Source organism: Ochotona princeps, chromosome 6 (assembly GCF_030435755.1).
Source record: "Ochotona princeps isolate mOchPri1 chromosome 6, mOchPri1.hap1, whole genome shotgun sequence".
NCBI classification, from domain to species: domain Eukaryota; kingdom Metazoa; phylum Chordata; class Mammalia; order Lagomorpha; family Ochotonidae; genus Ochotona; species Ochotona princeps.
In genome coordinates this window covers 70,785,072-70,812,087 of record NC_080837.1, presented here as the reverse complement: position 1 = coordinate 70,812,087, position 27,016 = coordinate 70,785,072, and positions in this window count along the sequence as shown.

Below are 27,016 nucleotides of genomic sequence, written 5' to 3'. Positions count from 1 at the left end.
TAAGCTTAATATCAGAGAATCAGTAGATGCAAGTTCTTAAGAGGAAGCAGAAGTTAATAATCTTTAGAAAATATTTCTATTGGGTTGATGTTTGAGTTAAGTGAGTTAAGCCGCTGCCTGTAAGGCTGGTATCTCCTGTGGGTGCTGATCGACCATTTGGGGAATGAATTAGCAGATTTAAAATCTTTCTCTGTCTCTTTCCTTCTCCCTCCTATGGGACTCTTGGTTGCTCCATTTTCAATCCAGCTCTCTGCTAATGGCCTGGGAAAAGCAACAGAATATGGCCCAAGTCTTTGGGTCCCTGTGTCCACATGGGAAATCTGGATGAAGCTCCTGGCTCCTGGGTTAGGCCTGGTCTAACTCTGGCCGTTGATGCCATCTGCCAGTGAACAGCAGATGGGTGATTTCCCTTTCTTTCTAACTCTGCCTTTCAGATAAATAAATCAATAAATCAATCAATAAATTTTTTTAAAGAAACTTTCTATTGTGCATGTTAATATGTGTGTGTAAATATATTTCCTATAGTTTTAGAAGGGTGCATATCGTTGTAATGTATTTATGTAAGGAACACATGCCTACTTCAGACCATAGAATATAGACCCTATAGAATGATAGTATAAACAGAATGGCTGCAAATTAAGAAGGTTCTCAAATTTATTGATTTTTAGAAACTAATTAATTTCAGAGACAGAGGGAGACAACTTCCATGTGCTGATTTAATCCCCAGATGCTCATAATGACCCCATTACTCCTGGCCAGGCTGAAGCCAGGAATTGGGAACTCCATCTTGATCTCGCACATGAGTGCCTGGGACCCAATCACTTGATTCATCTCTGCTGCCCTCTAACATGCACATTAGCAGACAGCTGGAGTCAGGAACAGGAACCAGGATTGAACCCAGATACTCCAACATTGGACTCTTAGGTACCAAGCTTGATGCCCTCTCCTCAACTTTAGACTGAATGTCAGTGAGCACCTCGCACTGTGATTGAAGAATTGCTACTTCCGTTTTCCTGCTAGCCCTGACTCTGTCTCTGGACTCTTTGTACCCAGACTTCCTCCTGAAGTTACTTCCAGGTGTCCCCTGCCTCTCCTGTAAACAGCCACCCTACCACCTACCTCCTGCTTGTCCAGCTGTGACCAGGCATGACTGCATCCTGAGTGCCACCTTTGAAGTGAAGGGTCACTGTTTGGGTTGACCTGCTTCATGACTATTGTACCAGTAACTCTTCTTTTCACTTTCAAAAGGATGTTGCTTTAGATGATAAATCACATGTGGTCATCCTCTTTTAAGTCATCTTCATGAAAGTGTTTCAGAAGTAAAACAGAATTGACAACATGTTTTTCACAAAGAGACAAAAAGAGGTCTTCCATTTGCTGATTCACTATCCAAATGGCTACAATAGCCAAGTATGGGCCAGGCTAAAGCCAGGAGCTAGGAACTAATAATTCCATTCGAGTTTTCCCTTGTGGATATGGCAGGGGCCCAAGTATTTGGGCCAATGTCTGTTGTCTTTCCAGGAACATTAGCAGAGGTGCTGGATTGGGAGTGGAACAGCCAGGATTTGAACCAGCACCCTGATAAGGGATGCAAACATGATAAACTCTGCCCTGACAACACATCCTCTATAGAGAAGTCTGACCTTGAGCTGGGGCTGGCATTACAGGGATCTGCCTTGCTCTCAGCCTGCTGACTGACATCTGCTTTGGCTCCATTACAACCTCCCCTCTTCCTTGGGTTGATGCTATTTCTTCCTTTCGGTCTGGCAGCTGGCAAGAGCTGGAGTAGAATGCACCGACATGAGTCGGAGGTTAATAACTCATGAACCCAGTTTGCCTACCCTGGCTTCTACTGTGTTCCCGAGACAGTTTTTAGTTGGTCCACACCCTCATGAATAGATCACCCCAGTGATCTCATGCAGTTTCCTTTCATCAGTGACCTGTCCTGGGTCTGGACCCTGGCTCCTGACCCTCTGTTACATGGGTTCTGGAACCCTCTGCAGCTTTCCCCCACAGACCTGCCTGGCCTGTTGCCTGTGTTCCCTCCCCATCCCCACCGTGCTCCAGTATACTTTGCTCTTTGAGAACTGTGTTGCAACCTCTGGTTGGACTTGCATGTTGGAGTCCCATCAGGAATGCAGGGTGCTCTAGGAGAACAGAACAAAGGTTTTGATGTTAAAAGACCTGGACTCCAGGCTCCCTTCTGAGGTTAACTCTGGGGCCTTGGAGAAATCAACTGTATAGCTAACCTAATTTGAAATACCTTTACTTATAGCAATGACGTGAAATTGCCACTTGAGAACTGACTTGGCAAGTTTGTCGAACATGCATTGGGTATCTGGGGCTGAGTTAATCTTAAGGAAAATCAGTTTTTGTATTTGAACCACGACTGTATGTAAAAGAAACTTGGGGAGAGCCTACAACAGGCTGCTTAAATTCCCAGCTTCATTGAGGGGTGGGCAGTTCTACTGGTTCGTAAGGCTGGGTTCTTCTTCCCTCTCCCATTGCTCCCCAAAGAGATCTTAATTCATCCAGCATTGCACAGCGGTATAAACCCAGCATCTTTCCCCTTCTCATCTCATGGGCTTTAGAAAGGAGGTAGAAAATTTTCTAGGATTGGAGAAGAATCGGATACTCTATCTTTCACTAATACTGAGTTCAGTTTCAACATGATTTAAACAAGGAGAGCATGCTTTTCATCACTGCCTTCTGGAGTGAACCAGAATGAGTTGGGAGCATGTATGTTATAAGCATTCATGTTAATGACCTACAATGTGAAACAGAACTTGGCAAGGCTGTGTAGGTTGTAGTTCTGTTCTTCCTGGAATGGGAAGTGACAGTGAAGAGAAGTCAGATTTCAGGAAACATCTCCCTCCTGTGCAGAAAGCCCCAAGTTGGGACTCAGATCTGATTAAATGTGTCAGGCTTACACTTATTGTGGTAGATTACAACAGTCTTTCAGCCTTCAGAAGTGAATAGTATCTCCATAGACTTGACTAGTTCCTGGCGATTATGCACTTGGCTGCTGGGGGCAGAGTGGTGTGCCAAGAGACTTGGGATGAAGATGTGTGCTTGAGTGGTTTTCAGTCTGGACAGGGTGTTGTTCAAACATCACATTTCTCCCCATAGGGGCCCATCTTGGTCATAGTTTGTCCTTGGAATCTGTTTCTCCTGAAACTCGTTCGGAAAGGATACAGCCACATCGCTCTGTTCCTTTTAGCTTCCACAGCAAACACCTGAGGGACCTTGCATTGATGTTACTGTGTGTGTCTGCTGCTTGGTCTAGAAGTAATTCCATGCCTAGATTCTTTATCAGAAAGTCACATTCAGCAAAAACCTGGCAGATGGATTACTCGAAGTAACTAATTCTTTCAGAGACTGTGAAATCTGGTGGCTTGGGCAAATGCCAGACTGAATAATGGCATTTTTTTCTGATGTGCTTCTGGTTTTAATTGAATGGGTTTGAACAAACTTGTCCATTCTGAAGCCAGTTCATACTTCTTTGTAATGTATTCCCTTTATTAGGAAGACAGTCTGTTGCTTGGCACGTGCTGCATAGCAGTGGATGCTGGAAAAAAAGAAACATGCTTTTCAGAATCATTAGCAAGGGCTCTTTTGGCATACATGGAGAAGACTAGAATGGGTATCTATTTTGCTACCTACTAACATTTGTTGAATGTGCAATTACATGAATGAGTATTTATCCCCACTCTATTCTTTAGTAAATCTCATATTGTCCATTCCTTAGTCCTTTTAATTTTTCTTGCTGTGTTTTTACTCAGTTTAAATAGAATGTTATGAAAAACCTTTCTCCACTAAGGAGAACAGATGGGAAGTAAAGTGGCCTCTGTGACAGCACCGAGCTTGTCAATCTTTTCACTTGTGTTGCTTCATTCTGTGACTGTCGTCACTTTCTTCAAGAAGTAGCCCTCAGGGTGGGCATCTGGTATGGCAATTAAGGTGCTGCTTGGGATGCCCAGGTCCCACATTGGAGTCCTTAGGTTCAAGTCCTGGCTTAGCTTCCAGTTAATGAGCATGCTGGGCCACATTATGCGAGGGCTCAAACAGTTGGATCTTTGCCATTCATGTGGGACACCTGGATTGAATTCCTGGCTCCCAGCATCAGCCTGGCCAAGCTGTAGCTGTTGCAGTTGGGACAGATGGGAAGTCTCTCTGTGTCTATTTCTACTGTTCAAATAGGTGAAATAGAAAAATAAATAAATAAATAAATAAATAAATTTCCAGTCCTCTGCTTTCTCATCCAGAGGCCTGGCCTTCTACTGCTGCTATTATAAGATGTGGCAATGATAACGTCCATCCTTTTTCCTTTTTTCTGATTGAGGCTTTCCTTCTGCAATGCAGACCCCTCCTCTTTTGGACTGTTGTACTAATAATGCCTCTTTCCTCTTTGACCTTTCTTTGTCATAGGCTGGTGAAAGCCTATGAAAGAGCTCATGCCTCTCCAGTTGTAAAGCAAACAAACAGAAAAACAGCAACAGCCCCTCCAAGCCCAGCAAAGCAGACCCCCACCATTTTTACCCTCACAGCTAAGTTTCCCAACAGAGAAGTCTATACCAAGATACTCTAATTTCTTTTTTTTAGCCTTTGTAAACTTAAGCAAGATTAAAAAATGTTCTTCCAGAAGGAAAATGTAAAGCCAGGGGCAGACATTTGGCCTAGTTGTGAGCCACTGGGTAGGATGCCCGCATTCCACCCTGGAGTGTGAGTTCATTCCTAGTTCCTGTTCCCAACTCCGGCGTCTGCGGATTTGTGCCCAGGGTGGCAGGTGAAGGTTCAGATAGTTGGATTCCTGCCAGTCTTGTGGAGAGCTGGGTTGAGTTCTTGGCTGCTAAATTCAGCCCTAACCCAGCCCTGGCCGTTGTGTGCATGTGAGAAGTACGTCAGCAGCTGTAACATTGACTTCTCTGTCTTCCAAATAAATAAACTTATATAAATTATAACATAGTCATAGAGAACTATCTCTGCTTCAAATAAGCAATAATAATAATAATAAAGAAACATGTCTAATTTATAGGGAATTTCTTTTCTTAGCTTTCTAAGAACACAAGTATCAAGTTGTAATTTTTTTTCACAGAACTTTCTGATGATAAAATCTCAGCAATAAAGAAAAAATGCAAAGATCATCTTTTATCTTAAGACATTTATAATCTAAGAGGAAATTTACATCAGGGCTCACCTACTTTCTCTTTTTTTTAGTATCTATTTTTTACAGAGAGAAAGAAGTACGGAGAGAAAGATCTTCCATTTGCTGGTTCACTCCCCAGGTAGCTACAATGGCCAGTGATGTGCCGATCCAAAGCCAGGAGCCAGGAGCTTCTTCTGGCTCTTCCACGTGGGTGCAGGGTCCCTAGGCTTTGTGCCTACTCTACTGCCTTCCCAGGCCACAAGCAGGGAGCTGGGTGGGAAGTGGAGCAGCTGGGACACGAACTGGCATCCATATGGGATCCTGGCACATGCAAGGTGAGGATTCAGCCACTGAGCCATCGTGCTGGGCTCCTCTTCCTCCTTTTAGAGTTTGTTTTAGGGTTGATAGATTGACTGGTGAAAAAAGTGATAGTTCCCAAGTTGAGCCAGGTAATGGGAATAAAACTGCAGAATGCCTGTTAATCTTTGTTAAGATTCATTAGTGAAAAAGGCTTAAAGCCTCCTGATTTAATCCTCCTGATTAAAGGAATGACTTTGAGAGCTCTCTCCCTGCATGTAGAGCCTTTTCCTTGACTTGATGGAGTGGTGTTTTCCATACCAAACACACTGAGAGCTCCAGCCTCTGCTCTGGCATTCTGACATGCTCATGAAGTCATCTCTGATAGAGCTGTCCTGTCCTGTCCAGGGGACAGCTCATGTGGCCTCCCTTTGATTCTGTATTTTAAACAGTTTTTGAAAGAGAGGGATATCTTTCATCTACCAGTTTTCTCCTGTAATGCCTACAACAACCAGGGTTGAGCCAGGCTGAAACTGGGAGCGAGCAGTTCAATCTGGGTCTCCCAATTGGGTAGTAGGAACCCAATTACTAGAACCATCATTGCCATCTCCTATTCTGTTTCGGAAGGAAGCTGGAATCAGGAGCTTGAGCTGGGTGTCAAACCCAGATATTCCAATATGGGTACATCACCTTAGCTGACTCTTTAACCACTAGGCTACTCACCCTACCACTCACCCCAGCAAAACAGCTTTGATGGGAAAGTATATATTGTGCTTGAAATTATTCAGCTAAGAGTTGTTTAAACTGTCTTGCTATAGTTGACTTGGGAGTTCTGTACAACATTGTTTCATAAACAACCTATGTGACCTCATGCTCAGTGCCTTTTGGTTTATTTATTTTTATTATCTGAGAGACAGAAGAGGAGATCTTCCACCTGCTTGTTTACTTCCCAGATGCCTGCAATGGCCAGATCTGGACCAAGTCAAAGAGGGCAGTTGGCAACTCAATCCAGATCTCCTTTGGAGTGGCAAGAACCCAATTACTTGCAGTATCACATTTGCTTGCCTGGGTTTGCCTTTGTAGGAGATGGGAGTTAAGAGCCAAGGCCTGATATCACACCCAGGTGCTCCAGCATGGATTGTGGCCCCCTTAGTCACAAGGCTAAATGCTTGCCCCTCAGTGACTGTTGTTAAGTGTGCAGCTTCCTTTATTCAGAATATTATATTCCACAGATATAGTGTCACATTTACCTGGAAAAAAACTTGATTATGTCCTCTAATAAGTTCATATAGATCAAATCTTGACCCAATGAATAACATGGACGAACAGTTGCCAGTATGAATTCAGCGAGTGCATTTTTCATTTCATGAGAATGAGATAATTTTGTGATCCTCTCTGTGTAGTACTCGTTCTCTGACAACATACTCTGTGGTGCATCCTGGTGAGTTACATTGTCCATCTGTAATTTACATCTATGCTGACTTCATGCTTTTCAGTATGTGGCTCTGTGTGGCTTGGACAAATGCCACCTGCTGGCACCACCACCACAGCCAGGATGCAGAATGGTGTCATGTTCTCTGAATCGTCCTGGTGCTCCCCCTCCCCACTGATCTTTTAAGGAAATGATTTATTGAATTGAAAATCACATGCCATAAGCATCAGTCAGTTAAGATGACAGCTGCTAGCTGCTTATTTTAGGTTTTATAGGGTCTTTGGGTGTGGGGAATCATTTTGGATGTTTTCAAGTGTGTGTTTTGATTTGTTTGCAAGGGAGAGAGAGAAAGAGAGAGAGAAAGAGAGACAGAGAGAATATGAGATCTTCTGCCTTTCTTCTGCTTTCTGGTTTGCTCCTCAAATGTTCACAGAGGCCAGGGATGGACTGTGCTAAAGCTTGAAGCCTGGAACTCCATCTGACTTTCTCATGTGGGTGGCAAGGACCTAATACATGAGCCATCACCTACGGCTGTATCATTAGCAGGCAGTTGGATGGGAAGCAGAATAACTGGGACTTGAACCAGGCACTTCAGTATGAAATGTGTACATCCCAAATGGTAGCTTAACATGCTGTACCACAAAGCCTGCTTCACCTTGGATCTGACCCTTAAGTTTGTGCCTTTATGGGTTTCGTCTGATTAATCTGCTCAGTGTGTAGTGTTACGATGTCTCTCTCTTCCTTTCTCTGTCTCTCCTTATATATTCTGTTCAGCTCAGCTTTTTCCCAGTTAAAAAGGTTGATTCATCAGTCTCCTAACAGTGTATTATTTGTGTTATTGTTAGGAATGAGTAAGCAAAATGTAGTATGCTGTGGATTTTCCTTGCAGCTTCCTTGCTCATTCTTGCACTGCTCATCATAACATTTTAAGTATCATCAACCAGATTGTTTCTTCATCCTTCACTGCTCTGTGCTGCTGGTGTGTCCACCAACATCTCTATAGCCTGCCCTGTTGCCTCCCAGCCTGGGAAGGACTCGTTGGATGGCTGCTGCTCAGAGCCACCTTTGCAGGCCCCAGTTCAGCCCTTCTGATCTCCCTCGTGTTTGGTTCTTTTCTATTTGCAGACAGCATTTTGCATCCACTCTGCAAAAGTTCGAAACTTTAGTCCTGTGAAGAGAGCTGAGAATTCGGTATGATTTTTCCACACCCAATCTGAATAAACCACAATCACATAAAAATCCATGAGAAAAAAAAAAAGCCTGCAAGAAAAAAACAAAAACACAACCAGCTTGTCTCAAATCTTCTCCAGGAAATGGCATGCAGGTGCACATGCTTGTTTGGGTGCTTTCATTGAAATGCTGTTTCACTGACTTGGAGGTGGTCCTTCCAGAGCTCAGATGCCACACTTCTGTGTATTTTAGTGAAGGGGTGGGGTGGGGAAGCAGCATGGTTTTGCTTCCAAAATCTTTGTGTTTTTCTGACATGTTATGGTTCATCTGTGGCTAAATCACAATGAGGAAGCACTGAGAAACCATTTTCTTCTGGAGAGTTCAGGGCACGAATGTCTTCTGCATTGTGCAGAGATACTGGGCCCCCGTGTCCTGTCCTGGGCCAGGAAGGCTATGACAGGTGATTAGTTACCCAGTGGGGATGCAGCAGGCTCTCAGCTCAGAAGTAGAAGCAGAAGGCAAAAGACTCATTGCACAGGTCGCAGCAGGTGGCTCTCCCGGAAGGAGCATCAGTCATTGATTCCAGGCCTTTGTTGATAACTACTCTTTCTTTGAAGCCTTTTGGTACTCTGGGGTTGCAGTGTAAGTGACCAAGCGTCCAGGTTCATAAGGAAATGAAAATGAGTCAGAAATAAGAAAGGAGGATCACAAATGAAGGAGAGGACCAATGAAGAGACATTTCTTTCCTTTTTTGGGTTTTGTGGTTGTGTGTGTTTGTGTGTGTGTGTGTGTGTTTCAGTTGGCACCTATTTATGGGGTGTGATTTATAGTGTGATAGCTGGATGAGTGTTTACAAACCTGAAATGATGATGGTAGCCTAGTCAGTATTGCCGTCTATTTCAACAGCAATCACTGCTTCATGTGTGACATGAAGTGCTTTTCTCACATTGGAGTGCTTTTCTCACATTGTTCCCCGAGTTATTCCTCCATGGAGGTAAGAGAGTTGGCATGAGCATAGTCTGAGCCCAGCTGATATGGCTGGCACCAGCACACTGGAGTGCCTGCCCTGACAAACAAAGGGGCTACACAGGTAGGTAGGTGGGCAGGCAAAGAGAGAGTGCTTGCTGAATTTTTTACTCCATTCTGCACTGAGGTAGTTGGAAGTAAGGCCATACGTGACAAAGCCCGTGGGCTCCAGTATAGGTGGAAGGAACCAAAACAAACAGGGAGAAGATGGACACTGTTGAGCATGTAGGAATCTGGGCCATATCTTGCTGCTGTCAAGATTATTTATTTATTTATTTATTTATTTATTTATTTATTTATTTCACAGTTGTGTTCATCGGTGGGAGCAGGGTGCCAGCAGGCCATCTGATATCAGAGCAGTGGGGTGTTTCCCTGCTGCTCCACTTGTAATCCAGCTCCCTGCTAATGCACCTGGCAAGGGAACTGATGGTGGCCTACTGCATGGGCCCCTGCCACCCATGTAGGAGACCTGGCTAGAGTTCTTGGCTCCTGGCTTTGGCTTGGCACGGCTCTAGTCATTGTAGCCATTTGGAGAGTGAAAGTGACTCAGGAAGCAGATAGATGATCTCTTTCTTTCTCTGTCACTATGATTTTTTTTTAAAGATTTATTTATTTTTATTACAAAGTCAGATATGAAGAGAGGAGGAGAGACGGAGAGGAAGATCTTCCGTCCAATGATTCACTCCCCAAGTGACAACAACGGCCAGTGCTGTGCCAATCCAGAGCCAGAAGCCAGGAACTTCCGCCAGGTCTCCCACGCGGGTGCAGGGTCCCAAGGCTTTGGGCCGTCCTCGACTGCTTTCCCAGGCCACAAGCAGGGAGCTGGATGGGAAGTGGAGCTGCTGAGGTTAGAACCGGTGCCCATATGGGATCCCGGGGCGTTCAAGGTGAGGACTTTAGCCGCTAGGCCACTGCGCTGGGCCCGTGTCACTCTGATTTTCAAATGAATAAATAACCCCCCTCCCCAAAATAAAAGATAGAAAAAAAAATCCTTACCTTGGGGAATTACTCTTTTTAAACCATCTCAGGCAGATTTTCATGCATCCCTTCTGCTCACATTGTCACTCTAGGACACTGTCTCAAGTGTCTACTTCTCAGCTGTCTCTGCCATCACTCGCAGGTAGTTCAGTCCTTCCTCCTGGTCTCCTCCAGCTGTCACTTGGTGGTTGGAAGCCCAACTCTTTTTTAAAACAAAAATTAAATAAATTTTATGTTTGATGATGTTTGCATAGTTGTTTAGGGTGGGAAGGGTTGAGGATTAGGGGAAAGTGGGTGAGACCATTGTTACCAAATTTTCTTTTTCTTCTTCCTGTGTTTGGGGGAAAGGGAAATATAGGGGGAAAGCTGCACTCGGCCTTCCAACTGCCTTTAGTACCCGGGGATGGGGAGCTACCACCCTATATCATCCCAGCGTCCCCGATGTGGAGCATGCTCTGAGTCTGCTCAAGTGATTTTGATATATCTGAAATGCTATCAATCTCGCTAATCCAAGGATGAGGAAATCCCTCATTGGAAATCCATTGGCTGACACAGTCCACCCTAGAGTCTCCATTCTTTCAGACATTTACTGTCAACGCTTGGCTGGGGTAGTTGACCAATTTGTTATGTCTTCCTTCCTCTAATATGGTACCAGATGTCCTCTGCAGGCCCCAGTGGGCTGCCATGTCTTTCATGTGCATCTGGGCATGCCATCCAATGCTCATCCAAGCCATTGAGAAGACCCAGTTCTGACACATGAACTGCATGGTTGGACCACAGATCCTGTGATTCTCCCCATGGTTGGAATTCTGAATCCAGTAGTTCAGTTGGGGAGATCCCTAAAGAAACTTTCATCTGAAGTGATCCTAGACCTGACTCATGTGTGTGCTTACCAGTTCAGGGTCTGGCTCAGTCCATAATGTACATCAGTCTATGCACACACTGGTAGTTGCAACTGCTTGGTCGGTTCTGTCTTCAGCCCCATCTTTTACGTAAACCAGTGGATGCTGTGACCCTGTCCAACCCTGCCCACTGCACACTTGGCTTTCACATACATCAGCAGGAACTGCAACCTAGTTGGAGTGACTGCCCCCCCCCCACCCAGTAATCCCTGCTAGGCCCATCCCCCAGCCCTGGTTTCTGTGCTTACCAGTATGTGCAGCAGACTGGTCCAGTCTGTCCTTCATCCCATTCAACTCTTGTATGTATCAATGGACATTGGAGACTAGCTCAATCCAACTGACCTCACTATCCAGCCCATACTCATGCCAGCAGGTGCCACTGCCTGTCTAGCCATGCTCGCCCCCATCCCTGGTTCTCACGCTCACCAGTGAGAGCGGCAGCCCATCAGAGAGGTGCCCTCCATTTTCCTACTGGGCCCACTCCTAGTCCAGGATTTTGCTCTTTTCAGGTGGTTCTTTAGTCCTGCTTGAGAGCACTTGCCCCCAGCCCAGCACTTGTCAGCTGATGCTGCAGGAAAGCCCAATGAACGTGCACTTACTCTTCATGCATACACCAGTGGGCACAGTTGGTTAACCCAGTCTGGTTCTCTCCCAACCCAGTTCACGTGCAGGCCAACAGACTTTGTAGTCCTGCTCAGCCTGGTCTGCCCCTGATCCCAGTTCTCTTGCTCACCAGTGGCAGCAGTGGCCCAGCAGGGAAGCCCCTGCAGTACCCCTACTGGGATGACACCCCACCCCCTTGCATGTAATGGATTCCAGTGGTTGCCGTAACCTGGCCTGGCTCAGTCTGTGCCTGATTCCAGCGCATGCTAGGAGGTGCTACAGCCTAACTCAGCCCAGCTAGCCCCCAGTCCCTAATGTGAACTGGCTGATGTTGTGGCCTGACCCTACCTGTCCTGTATGTTGTTCTGGTTCTCAGACCTGCAGTGGGTGTTATGAACTGGCCCAACCTTGTCTGCCCCCACACCTGAGCCACAAGTATGCTGGCAAGTACTGTAACAAGGCCTGGTCTGGGCTGCTCCCAGCCTTGGTTCTTAAATTCACCTGCAGGGACAGATTCCTGACAAAGGAATTCACCAAACTCCTCTATCAGGTCACCTCCCAGTAGCAGATGTTGCGCACACCGGTGGGGCCTTGGCTCATACTGATTTAGTTTATCTCCCATCCTGGCTAGAACAGTGGTCTTGCCCAAGCAGCCCACACCCATTCCAGTTCTTACTGTTTGGTGCTACAACCCAGCCACACCTGGTCCATGCTGAGACCCAGCTCTCATGTGACTCAGTGTAAATTGAGACCTAGTCCAGGCTGTTCTATACCCACCCTGGCCTTCATGAGCATCAGTGGATGCTGGAGTCTAACCCAGTGTGACACACCCCAGACCCTGCCCACACCCATGCCGATGGACACTGCAGTCATATCCAGCTCAGGTCTTTGCCCCCATTCTGACTCTCATGCTCACCAGTGGCAACCAAAACCCAGGTGGCACGTCTCCTTAGTTCCCCAACATGGCCTGTTTCCAGTCACAGATCTTGTGTATGCCAGTGGTTGCTCTGACCCAGCTTGGCATAGCCCATCACCCGTCTTGGTCTTTGACATAGGATGCTGCACTCTGGCCTCTCCTGGCCTGCCCCTAGGCCCAACTCTCACTGGTGGATGCAAAAACCTAATCCTCCCCAGTCTATTCCCATTCCTGGCTCATGCAGACCGGTAGGTGTGATAGCCTAGCCTAGCATGACTAGTAGTCCAGCCTGGCTCCTGCAAATGCAAGAACTATCCCATATCCTTGCTGATGGGTAGAGCTGTTTTGCCCAGCCTAACCAATACCAAGACCTGAATAACATGTTCATCCGTGGGAGCTACTGCCCATCAGGGGAATTTCCCAAGTACCCCCACCAGGACCACTCCTGGATCATGATCTCACATGTGTGGCCTGTTCTAGGCTTCCACCCAGCATAGTCTGCCTCCTCCATCCCAGCCTTTGTATGAGCTGGCGATTGTTGCGGCCCAGCCCACCCCACACCCTATGCTGGGGTGCACCTGCTGGTGTTACAGCCTGGACCAACCCCATTATCCATGAGTGTCAGAGGGTTCCATGGTCATGCCTAGCTTAGCCCATTACTACCTTCCAGACTTAAGCAAACCAGTGGAAATTGCAGTTCCACAGGGTGGGCCTGCATATCCGCCACAGAATCTGTCCCCAGACCTGATTCTCTCACATTCTGGGTAGTGTCATGGCCCAGCCTAACATGACCTGTCCCTTGTTCCAACTGTCACTGGTGGATACTGTGATCTAGCCCTGCCAGGTAGGCCCCCCTTCCCTAGCTTTAGTGTGAACCGGTGAGGCGTGCTTACCAGCCCAGCTCAGGTCTCCTACGTGGGCTGGTGCATCAATCTGACCCATAAAGGTCCTCCAGCATCCCCAGCTCCAAACCACTTTGTTCAACCCTCACTACCTGCAAATACAGTAGCCTTGTTGATAGAAGATCCTCAGAAGTCATTCCTCACCTGCAGCATACTCCATCAGCAGTCCTCCCTCTCACACATCCTCTTTCCCCTTTCCCTGATCAATCCATAGTCCCTGCACTCAGGAATGCATGGACTCCTCAGCCCAGCCTTCAGAAGCCCAGTCTTCCTCTGGGGTGGTGTGCTGGCCTGGAGCTGTGCCAGCCCATTAGGGACCCAAGCTCCTGGCACATGTGCTGGCCTGGGACCATCTCCAAGCCTGGTCCGCCAGCATACCAGGCCAGTATGCTAATCTAGGGCTCTTCTCTCCCCTCCCCTCACCCTTCCTGGACCAAGCACATGAGGAAATCCCCAGGCTCATTGCGCCTGACTGGACATGAGCTCCCAGGTCCATGTACACTCTTGTTGACACCATCCCCCAGACCCACTGCAAGTCTGCACTCCCAGACCCCCATTATCCAAGCCATTTGCCTCCCTGTGTCTTTGGTGCAAAGGGCAGTGTGTGCTGCTCTGCTGGAAGCCCAACTCTAACCTCTTGTTCTTTGTATCACTTTACAAAACAACGGATGCTTACATCTTTTAAATACCCATCACTGACTTGGCACCAAGTTTTTGACAAAAATGATCGTTCAAAACACATGTTCTTGTCTTGCAATTACATAAAGAGGGAGCGTATTGGCTAGCAGTAAGTAAGTGTATGTGTACACACATATGTGTGCACACCCACACACTCATCCACACATATGCACATACATTCTGTTTTTGGTAAATGGGAGGAGCCTGTTATCCAAAAGGACAAAGGAGTCTGTTTAAGGTTGTCTAAGAAAGCTGTCAGTTTCTCTTCCTTTTTTATATTTTCCTCCAGCTTTCAGGAAAGTGAGGAACTAGCTTTCATGGTGGCAGGGGCCCAGAGGATAGCAATCTGTAAGTCAGACAATGGTAATAAAACTACATTATTTCAGGCCTAGTTTAATAGTGAACTGCAATCTAGACTTTCAACTGTAGGGGGCGCACTTGTCTTAATAATAGCATTGCCCTTGTTTCCTGGGCAGTAAGAAGCCAAGTAGTGGAAGAAGAGAATTCTCTTCGTTACTGGGTATTTTATAGGACCAGAGATAAAGGTACTGTGTGGAACATATAAAAAATCCATATTGTTCCTTATTTTATGTCACGTTTTTCAAAGTCGGTGGGTGGAGCAGGATACCTGTTGGTATAAGGGTCTTCAGTGGCTTTTGATTTTGACTACAATGAACTCTACACTTCTTACTGTGCCTAGCAAGGCTTTACAAGCTGCCTCTCTTCCTCACCCTTGCTTCCTTTCCTGCTGTCTGGATGGGTTCTGGGGCAGGCACTGGCTTTGCGAGGCAGTTGCTGCTCTGTGGCCTCCATCACTGCTCTATGTCCGCACCATGAGTCCTCTCGTGCTCCACCCCACGCCAACCTCTGCGTGTGCAAGCCACTTGTCTGCCTTCTCTGCAATAGGTCCTCCCCAGCTAGCTCTTTCCTTTATTAACACAATTCAAATTGTGATATGACTCACCTGACAGTATCGCATCCCACGAAGTTCATCTTGTTGAAGAGTGCAAATCCATGGATTTTTGTGCACTCAAGTGTTATTGCACAACCACCATCACTATCTCACTTTGGAGCATTTCTGTCGCCCCCCGAAACAATCACTCCCCGCTTCTCTGCCAGCGCCTGGCGTCCACCTTATCTCTGTAGCTTTGGTTGTTCTGGATTCCACACTTGCCTCTTTTCAGCTCCAAAGTTCCCTGTTTTTTCTTACTGGAACACCAAAGTTGGTTTATGTTCTTGCTCATCACTTCCTTTTGCACTCCAATAATGCCTGGTAGGATGTGCTCAAGTTCAGGGTAGCTGGCAGGGAGGTAAGCTCAGGGTCTTGCCAGCGGGATCCATCAGTGTGCTGACCACTGCTCTGAAGGATGGATGTAGAGGTGGACAATATCTGGCAGAAGGCCCGTGAAATCATTTGGTGTGGTCCTGCTAAGGGAACCACAGGTAGGAATCAAAGTTCAATGAATCTCTAGCAGGCTAATTTGCAGGTTGATCACTAGGTGTGACCTGTGAATGATGTTAGAGATATCCAGGTGATCTGGAGCAGAAATAAAAGTTTCCCATACCTGCAAGGGAACTCCAAGCTTCTGTGGGTGCTTGAAATCCAATTCCAGCTCTCTGAGGTGCCCCATTTTTGCTAAAATGCTCTCTGTCCTTCCCTGCAACCACAGAACTATGGTGGACTCAATCTAGTGCCCTGTGGACTTCTAGAAGGTTCTGTGAGGGCACTGTAGCATTTACATGTTATGGGGCTATGGACCCAGCATGAAGATCCGAGGCTTCACTTTGCATTGTTACACTTGACGTTTCTAGAAACTTGTGAGATAGGCACTTTTATCCAAACCCATTTAAAATGTGTTTCTTCATCCAACAACAAGAACCAGAACGGGGTGAAAGCAAGCCAGGAAAAGCCACTGTTCCTGCTAGGACAGGAGGTGAACTGAATAGGGCTGGCTCAAGGACCCCCTGGTATGCGCAAAATCTGGCATTGGGAGAGGTTCTGATGGAGGAGCCTGGGCAACTCCTCTGGCAGGACACACTCCCTGCAGGTAAGCGCAAGAAGCATGATAGGAAACAGCCCAGAATAGGCCATGGAAAGTTTCCCACTGGCATACATTTGGCATGGGTCAGGGGCAGACCAGGCTGAATCAGTTCATGTCATACACTGGTAAATCCGATCACCAGAACAGAGTGTGGGTCGAGCCGGGACTGGTCGTTAAAAAACCAGTGCACACTATGGAACGCTAGGGTGAGGTTGCCTGTGCTGGATTTGACTGCAGTACCCAACCAGCACACATGAGATCCAGGAAGGGAGGGGCAGAGCCGGCGGGGGGGATTAAGGGACTGGTCCCCTCGCCAGACAGCTACTCCCACTGGAGAGCTTGGGCTGGGATGGAGACAGACCAGACTAAGCAAGGCTGCAACACCTGTGCACTGCACGTGGACTAGATCAGGGAAAAGCCAGGCTAGGCGGATTATTCCTGCTGGTGCAAGCATAAATTAGAGTGGGTGAGGGATGTTTGGGCTTAGTCACAGCATCAACTGGCAGAAGCTGGCACTGGGGACTAATTCTGTCAAGTCAAATCACAGAACCACCCAAAGAGTGCATAAACCGGGACTGAGAGAGACCTGGGAGGGAAATAGTGGGTTCCCCCCTCTTGGGTCACTACTCCCGCGGGAGGACATGAAAACTTAGACGGGGGCTGGGGTGGCTAGACAGAGAGGCGCTCAACAACATCTGTGAGGGCTGGATAGTTGAGCTGGTTAGATGGAACTAAGCTTTAATACCCACTGACAAGTACAAGAGCCAAATAGGATGTGGGACAGACTGGACTAGTCTGCTACACATACTGGCAAACCAGGGTAGGGGGCGGGCCTGGTGGGGGTTATTGTGGGTCGCCCCGACTAGGCTGCAGCTCCCACTGGTTGATGCAAGGGCCGAGTGTGTGCTGGGCAGAACCAGGCTGGACTGCAACACCCACTGGTTCCAGTGGAAGACAGGGCTGGAAACAGAACCAACCCAGCAATTGAAACCACCAGCTGATCGTGGTGACGGACTGTGCCGGGCCCTGTGCGTGCTAGAGCATACAAGAATCTGGTCTGGGAATACCTCAAAGTTTCTTTGGAGATCTCCCCAATCGAACTGCTGGACTCAGAACCCTAGCCAAGAAAAGACAGAGGACAGAGCAAGTCAATCAACCACCTCAGCTATATGTTGGCAGCGAAATGCTGGGCAAATGAAGGCTCTATGATGGACTGTGTCAATCAGTGGACGACCTCATCGAGTGAAACTGGCAGTGATTCATAACTGGAGAACTATTAAAACCATTTGAGCAAGGCTCTCAGAGCACGCCCCCACACATCAGGGACTTGGGGTGGGTGGGAAACTGGGTGGGGCCAATAAAAAAATTTAAAAAAAAATGTGTTTCTTTATGAGCCCGAGAGACAGAGGGAGAGGTGGGCACACTCTGGTTCATTCCCTACATGACTGCACGTAGCTGGGGCTGGGCCAGACCTGAACCAGGAGCCAAGAATTCCGTGTACGTCTCCCATGTGGGTGACAGGAGTCCTATTCCTCAAGCCATCACCACTGCCTCCTAAGATCAGAACAGAGCGGGGACTCGAGCCTGGGGAACCCTTGATGTGGAAGTGGGCATCCTGACTGGTAGGCCAAATGCTTGCACCCAACCCATATTAAAGACAGAGAAGCAAGGCTTCGTGGTGAATGCATTTTACTCAGCTGGGTTGTAGTGGAGTCGATGTCAGAGTGCTGAGCTAAAGGCTCATGCTTCTAAGCGCTCTCTGTCAGGCCTCTCTGACTTTAGTGCTGAGTTCGCCGAAGGGACCGTGTCATGTGCATGGAACAGGTGAGTCAATGCAGTTGCTCTTGTGAAGATGGCTGTCAAGGACATGGAAAGCATGATGCCTCAAGTTTTCAGCATGGCAGCCAAGCAGCAGTTTGACGTGTAGGGGATTCTCTCCTGCCCTTCAGACCGGGGCATGGCCAAGGGGTGTCAGCAGCCTGCCAGGGCCCTGTGGGAGGAGGGATCCATTGTCAGTGACAGCAGTTCATGCTTGCTGAGCAGATGGCCCGCGGGAGAGCAGGGTTTCCTGCAGGAGGGATACCTGCAGGAGGGATGCCAAGAACAGCCTAGGCCAGTATCAGGGCTGCTCAGCGACACAGAGCCAGTGGGATGTGTGTACAGAGGAAGAGGTTGATTAGAAGGATCAGTAGGTCCAAAGCCTGCAGCGTTGCAGGGCGGGCTGGAGATTTGAGGAGGAGCTGATGTGGGGTGCAGGTTGTCAGGCTGCCTGCTCTGACCTTCCTCTTGCTGGGAGTCAACTGGTCTTTTGTCCTGTTCTGGTTGGGTTTACCATTTACTTCAAATCCACCTATTTAAATGTTAATTGCACCCAACAAAGACTCATGGAAACTTACACAATGATGAGTGACTTCACATCTGGGCTCTGTGGCTCAGTCAAGTTGACGTGAACAGGGGCCATCAAAGTGAGGTCCTCTGTCCTGGGTCCCAGCTTCCCTATGGCTGAGGGCCAGGTCTGAATGCAAAGTGGTTTGTTTTGTTGGGAAAGTGTCTGACTCCCACATGGTGGGTACGGTGGTGAGGCCGGCTCCTGTGTACCACAAGGTACCCCAACCCCTTTGAGGCTCCTGCTGGGGAAGGCTGCATGGGCACAGCCACTGTAGATTTGCTCTTGCTAGAGGCTGGACTCTGGGAAGGTAGCTCCAAGCTTTCTAGTTGCGCTGGCCTCAGGGACCTAGTGAGGAGGGACCTACTTGGTGTTGGCTTGAGCCATCTACAGATTGCATTCATTCATTCATTCATTCAACAACTACTGGCTGAATACGAGACACTTTCTAAACCCTGGGAAGACAGTGGTGATCCAATGGCAGTAGATCTCTCTTCTCCAGATACCTATGTTCTGGTAAGTGGGAAGAGATAGCAGTTTAACTAAATAACAAATAAGGGTTTATGTGATACATGCTGTGGAGACAAATCAAGACAACAAAAGAGAAGTGGAGGATACTGGAGTTATGGGGTGATGGGGGCACTGGTGGCTTATGTTGGGGGGGTGGCTGTGGTGGGCTGCTCTGTAGGAACACAGCATGAGGTGTCTGTGGAGGGTAGGGGAAGAGGAGACAGAGGTGGGGAGCTCTGGCCAGGATGGAGGACAGAGCTGGGGGTGCTGTGGAGCAGCGTATGGATGAGAAAGTGGCTGGGGTCTAGGCTGCTCCCAGGGCCAGCCGGCTGGCATTCAGGCATGGATGGGAGGGGAGAGTTGACCTTAACATTCCCTGCAGGCTCTCTCCTGCAGTTGTGGTTTTTTTTGTTGTTGTTTTTTGTTTTCATTTTTTATTATATTTTTGACCATCTTTACATAGTTAATTAGGGTAAAAAGGTTCAAGGGCTATAGGAAAGTGGGTAAGACTATTATTTCCATATTGTTTCCTTCATGTATCTGAGGTAAAGGGGGATATTGAAGGAGAAGCCCCACCCAATTTTCCACCCACCCCAAGTCCCTGATGTGTGGGGTGTGCTCTGAGATACTTGGCTCAAGTGGTTTTGATAGTTCACCAGTTATGAATCGCTGCCAGTCTCGCCTCTCCAAGCACAATGAGGTCGTTGAAGAATCCACTGATTGACATAGTCCATCTTGGAGTCTCCATTTGCCCAGTATTTTGCTGCTAACATATAGCTGAGGTGGTTGATTGACTTGTTCTGTCTTCTGTTTTTTCTTGGTTAGGGTTCTGAGTCCAGCAGTTCCATTGGGAAGATCCCCAGAGAAACTTTGTCTGAGGTGTTCCCAGACCAAATTCTTGTATGCTCTAGCAAGTACAGGCCCCGGCACAGTCTATCGCCCCGATCAGCTGGTGGTTTCAATTGCTGGGTTGGTTCTGTTTCCAGCCCTGTCTTCCACTGGAACCAGTGGGTGTTGCAGTCCAGCCTGGTTCTGCCCAGCACACACTCGGCCCTCACATAAACCAGTGGGAGCTGCAGCCCAGTCAGAGCAACCCACAATAACCCCCACCAGGCCCGCCCCCTACCCTGGTTTGCCAGTATGTGTAGCAGACTAGTCCAGTCTGTCCCACATCCCATTTGGCTCTCGTACATGTCGATGGGTATTGAAGTTTAGTTCCATCTAACCAGCTCAACTATCCAGCCCTCACAGATGTTGTTGAGTGCCTCTCTGTCTAGCCACCCCAGCCCCTGTCGTAGTTTTTGTGCCCTCTCTGCTGCAGTTTTGGAATTCAGGTTCAAGGAGATGGTCTGGAAGTTTTTAGGATTCTTGTCCCCAGCAGAAGTGTCACAGACCTGTGTTTGGGGGCCGGTGTGGGGTGTGTAACAGGTCTCAGTGAGAGGGGAGCTTCTCCATGGATGCAGGCAGCTTCTCTGGCTGTGGCTCTGGGTGGGTCTCCTCAACTGCTCGTCTTTCCCGGGGCCTGGTGAGCACACGCGCTGTGGACATCCATGGCCCGGCAGCTACTCAAAGGAAGTGACCTCAGAAGCGTGCCTTTGCAAGCCACACAGCATGGGTCGGAGTGTGACACTGTGCTGCGCGCTCTGGTTTATGCCAAATTCAGCAGCTTGCGGCCTGCAGGTCCTCAGTATAAATAGCTGGCAAGCCTGACCTTGACAACCTCATTCCTCATTCCTTTCTTGTTACAGGTAATAGAGCTGAAAATGTGGTTTTAATTATAGCACTAATGAAAACTGAAAATCCAGACAGACACTTGACGAACTCCGCTGCGCTTTATATTACATTTGTGCTCACTACAAAGTGCCCAGCTGGGTGTAACGTTATCCCCCCTTTCCTCGAGCATCCGCCTGACTGAAGCTGGATAATTGATGTGTACTTTGGCAGGAGGTCAGCTTAGAGGTTTTTTTTTTCCCAAGATTTTTTTCTAATCTTTAACGATATTTTGGGGGAAAGGAATATGTTTATTACCTGGGCTGGGAGAACATTTCTCTGGGTTGACCTATATTCCTCCCACTCCTCCCCCCCATTCAAACTTCTAGAATATTCCATACATTATGTTTGGGAGAAACTCAAGGCCTTCAGAAGTGAACTCATGGAGTGGCTACTTAACTTAGAGCTGAGGAACTGTGTCGTTGGCCAGTGAAGCTGTCTGGGCAAGGCAGTTCCTAACCACACACACCTCAGCGTTGTGTTCCTCCCAGGAAGATGACACATTCAGAATCTGAAAGGGAACCCCATGGAGGGTGCACCCACGGTGTCCTCACCTGCTGGCCCATAGCTGTCACTGAGGCCCTCTTCCCAAGGCCATCGAGGTTTAGGATGTACAGTTGCCAGATGAAATGTAGCGCACCCAGTGAAATCTGAATTTTAGATAAAATGCAAATACTTTTACATGTCTAATTATCTGTTGTTTATCTGAAATTCAAATATAAATGGACATCCAGTACTTTCATTAGTTGAATCTGGCAAGCCTACCTATGAGGTTGCTGTGACTGTACAAAGGTCTTCTACAGGACTTCCAGAGAATTCTGACTTAAGGCAAGGATATTTCTACTTTGGAGACCACAAGCCATTAGCTGTTCTAGCTTGCTACTGACTTCATCAACATTGAAAAAAAAAAAAGATTTATTCATTTTTATTGGAAAGCCAGATCAGATTCATGGAGAGAAGGATAGATAGAAAGATCTTCCATCTGCTGGTTCACTTCCCAAATGGTCACAATGGCTGGAGCTGAGCTGATCCAAAGCCTGGAGAAGGGTCCCAAGGTTTTGGGCTGTCCTCGATTGCTTTCCCTGGTTGCAAGCAGGGAGTTGGATGGGAAGTGGAGCAGCTGAGACACAAACCAGTGCCCATATGGGATCCAGTGCTTGCAAGGTGAGGATTTAGCAATTGAGCCAGTGTGCCGGGCAGTCCATAGCTACCTGACTGTGAAATTGCTCCCTCCTTCTGCTCCTCAGGCCACATACAATGCTCCACATTCTTCATCTCTTTGCTTTTTTTTTTATTGGAAAGTCAGATATACAAAGAGGAGGAGAGACAGAGAGGAAGATCTTCCATCCGATGATTCATTCCCCAAGCAGCGGCAACGGCTGGAGCTGAGCCAATCTGAGGCCAGGAGCCAGGAGCTTCTTCTGGGTCTCCCACGCTGGTGCAGGGTCCCAAAGCTATGGGCCGTCCTCGACTGCTTTCCCAGGCCACAAGCAGGGAGCTGGATGGGAAGCAGGGCTGCTGGGATTAGAACCAGCGCCCGTATGGGATCCTGGGTGTGCAAGGCAAGGACCTTAACCACTACGCTATTGTGCTGGGCCCCATCTCTTTGGTTTTAGATGACTATAATTCTTGGCATGGTCACCTCAAAAATAATGAAAAGTTTTTCAGATGTACATTGATGATAGCAGTATCTTTGCTGGCATGGTGGGTGGTCCAGTCCAAGCTATTCTTTTTTAATTGATAATCTTTTTGCTTTACAAATGGATAGGTGTCGATTCATATCATGTGTGTAGATTTCTGTAAAATATGCATGGTAGAGAGTAAGAAGTCTTTCTTTCTCTTTTCTTGTCCAAGCCTTCAGTTCCCTTCCAGATTGACAACATATGCCTGAGTGTCTTATGCATTCTTTCAGAGATATTTATGTTTACATATGTGATTAAACATATACTCCCCTTCCTCATCGTTCTGCACAAATGTTGGCATCCTGGGTCCATTTTACTTTGTGCACCAAATACGTCTTCCTTATTTCACTTGCTGTACCTTGGCGAGCCTGTTATTTCAGGGTACAAAGAACTTTCCAACTCTGTAGATGATATTTCCTGATAGCACATTGTGTGTATTGTAGTTTGTTTAATCAGCCTACTTGGGGAGGAACTTTATCTGTTTATCTTGGCATGTAAGTTTGTTTCGTGGTTCCAGACATCTGCTGTTATAAAAAACAACATGGTACATGCATCATTTTGTATTCCTGTGAATAGATCTTTGATTAAATTCCTAGATACAGAGTTGTTGGCCAAAGATATCAATATAAATCTGTATGCATTCATGGGTTGCCAAAGCTTTCTGTCGTAGGTTCCTTTCACTGCTATGATGAATTTACCACAAATGTGCAGTGGCTCCAAAACAGCATAATATTTTTTATCTTTCAGTTTGGAGGTCAGAAGCCCCAGAATCAAGATACTAGCAGGATATTGCCTTTATTGGCTTCTAGAAGTGCCTGAATTCCTTACCTGTGGTTGCTTTCTGGGTCCTCTAGGCCACCAGTAGAGCATCTTCACATCTCTTTCTCTGACCTCTGCTTTGCTCCGTTCCTCTCCTCTTACTCTGTCACTCCTGGCTCCCTTTTGTAAGGACCATGAGGATGATAGTAGGATGATAGTAGGCTACTCTGGCATAGTCCAGGAGACTGTCCTAACATCAGCATCCAAAGCTCTAACCGCATCTGTAACGTCCTCTTTGTCACATGAAGGTAACACATTCACAGTTGTTGGGGGTTAGCATGTGGCTGTATTCACAAGGTCATTACTGAGATGTCCACACTCTTTACTGTACCAGTTTAAGCTTCCAATACAACCTCACTCATACAATTTGCATCGTATTTTCCTAATCTCCACATCTGATAAATTAAGGAAATGGCATATCAATGTGTATTTACACTGCATATCTCTTATTTGAACTGTCTAGACAAATCATTGCTTTTTTTTCCTATCAGGTTATCATTCAGAAAGTGATATTAGTATTAGTGACAATAAATGATGTTTTAGTGACGTATTAGTGACAATAAATGATGTTTTTGAGAAACAAGTTGTGTTTATTTTTTTCAGTTTGTTATTTTCTACTTTGGCTAAGAAAGATTTTTTTTTTTTGCTCCACAAAATGTTATTTTTGAGTCCTTGAATTTATTGAGTCAGACTTGTTTATGACATCTAGGTTTTATGTCTTAATGTAGACAACTCTACTTCAGGGTAATACAGAGAACACAGTCTCTTTCAATAAGTGAAAACCAGTGGGGCAGCATTGTAATGTAATGAGCTCAACTGTCACCTGGTATTCCATTTGAACTCCTGTTTGTGCTGCTCCACTTCCAATGCAGTTCCCTGCTAATGAACTTGGGAAGACATTAGCAAATGGCCGAAATCTTTGAGCCCCTGTACCCATATGTGAGACCTGTGAGAAGTCCTGGCTCCTGGCATTGGCCTGGTCCAGCCTGGCTGTTGCAGCCATTTGGGGAGTGAACCTGTGGATGGCAGATCGCTCTCTCCTTCTCTCTGACATTCCCTCTCTCTGTGTAACTCCTTCAAATAAGTAGAACAAATCTTTTTTAAAAAGATAAGCACAGAAATTATATTGTCTTTGTTGAAAGGTAGAAAATGCTCATAAAAGAAGAAAAACCAAGTAAAACCTGCATTTGCTGTATCTGCTAAGACTACCAATGGGCTATCTGTGTGTTTGGAAATGGGGGCTAGGCAGGGAGCTGCTGAAGCCAGCACGCCTGCTGGGTGGGGGCCCCTTGGGGACACCTTTTCCCAACCAGCAGCTTCACTCATTATCCAAAATGGTTCCTATCAGGAACACGGATGCTACAGAAATCGGAAAATGCTACAAATAAAACATCTCTCCTTAGAGGACCAATCATTAACAATTTACCAGTACACACTAAAGGCCAGATGATGCATCTAAAAGGTTTAAAAAACAAACCCAAGAGCTACTTTTAGTTGCTTTTTGCTGAATGGGTGAATGCAGCTGATAGAGATGGTGTTGACACAGGTAGATCTGTGCTTCTGTGTGTGTAGACACAATCACATGTTTATTAAAATATCAGATTGCACATTAAAGGTGGCGACTTGCTCTTTATCTCCTTAGCAGTGTATTGCAGCCCTTCTTCTCCCTCTAACTATGCCTAACCAGGTTGCTATGGCAGTGGTTGCATGGTGTGCCAGAGTGATGGATTGCACTCTGACCAGTTTCCCATTAAAAGACATTTACAACATCAGTATGTCTTGGTTTCCCCTGGTTGATCTATGGGACCACTTACCTCTCTCTCCCAGGTATTGGGATTATCAGTGGGGAAACTTTCAAGCAGTGCTTTGGAAGTCTCAGGTCCATGAGCCCAGCGTAAGTGCAGGTACTGCTTTTCTAACAGCCAGCCAGGCCTGTGGGGAAAAGCAGTGGTTGTTCCTAGGCTAACCAGACTCAGACCTCTTAGAAATATAGATTATGGAGATATTCCTGTAGCAACTCTGGAGAAAATAATGCTAGTCCTAGAGAAGTGGAATCCGAGAGACAGAAGCCTCGCCTGAGTCAGACAGGAAAGCTGAGGGATAAATCCCATCAATTCATTGTAGGTTTCAGACGGAGGGTTCGGGCTGCGGGATAACTAGAGAAGGTATCCTTTGGACCAAGAAACTAAAGTGGGAGTGCTAGTTCCTAATTAGCTGTGCCTTTCAAAAAAGTCCAGCACAATTACTATTTCTGAAGTATCTAGAATTCCCTGAACACTGAAGTTTGGAGAATTTAATGAAAATGTGAAAAAGGAATTGGTAGGCCGATTTTAATCATGCAAAATTAGATTTTTTTGTAAATTCATAAGCACCTCTGAGCAACCTTTTTGCAAGGCTTTTGTTGCATCCAAAGCCAGTTGCTACTGAATATGCTTCTGGTGGTGAAATACAGGATTACTGCATTCAAGTGAGTCCACAAAATTATCTGTGATGTTATTTGAACAATGCAGCTGCTGAGTGGTATTCTCATCTGCACAGGGGAAGCAGGGACTCTGAACTTTTTAAACAAATGTTAAGAAAGGGTATTACCAATATATGGAATCTTAATTAGTGTCTATGCCAAGGCTTTGAAAATAATCTTTTGCTGATTTCTTGAGCCCCAGGGCAAACAGACTCTATGGAGGTGAAACAGTGTATGTACTCTATGGCTTTTTAATTCCAGAGACATGCTGTTTCCACTGGAGGGCAGTGTTGCCCAGTTGCTGTGTTCATCTAAGTGGTTGGGTTTTCTGAAGATTGGCCTGAATTTACTTACAAGGAACCCAACTGATTTAAAAAAGTGTTGTATCTATGCTTGTTTTCTGAATCTGGCAAAGCCTGTGACTGCAGGTGGATGTACCCTCCCTGTTAAGTGTTTCCTTGGTATTCTAGGAAAAATCAACCTGTTTGTGTTAAGGTGGTGAGCTTTGTTTCCCATTGGTCTCTGCTTTTCTTGATTCACCAGCCCTTGTGACCTGACAGCACTGTGCCAAAAAAAAAAAAAAAAAAAAAAAGCCAGAAGATGAGATTCCTATATAGTCAGATTAAGAACTGACATGCTGATCAATAAATTATAAAGGCATTCTCTCAGACATCTCCGTTTAAGTATTAATTTTTATTAGGACAAATTATTTTGTGTTTATTCTAGATTTTGTCCACACCCCACCCCCCAGTTTGGTCTATTAAGCATGATAGAACTTCAGGAAAATCATGGGTGCTTAGAGAAAATAGATTGAGCAATTAAATGTTTTCCCTCTCAATAAGTATACAGGTAGTGTTTTGATTTAAAAGCATACTTTAGGATTGAAGTTAGGGAATATTTTCTGTTGAATTTTTCACAGTATGCATCTCCTTCTTAGACTATTCATAATCCCTTATTTTCATACAGTGCTTTAAAAATTGCAAACTTTGTGTATATTTTCTCATTGGAGTCTCTAAACAGATTGAAGAATGGGACAAAAGAGGAATCACAGTTTTTATTCTGAGCTTGCAAAACAAGCGCAGGTTAAGTGATGCACAGCCAGCTCCTGGTTCTCCGTTGGGCTTGCCGCACCTTCCCCACGCATGCAACACATGGACAAGGCTATGGCAGGAAGGATAGAGTCACAAGCGTTTTTCTTCCTCCAATTCATAGACAAGTATGCTTCTTTTTGGTATTGTCCAGCCATGTTGAGCAACACAGCATCGTTTTTCAAGGACTTACCATGAATAGGAGGCT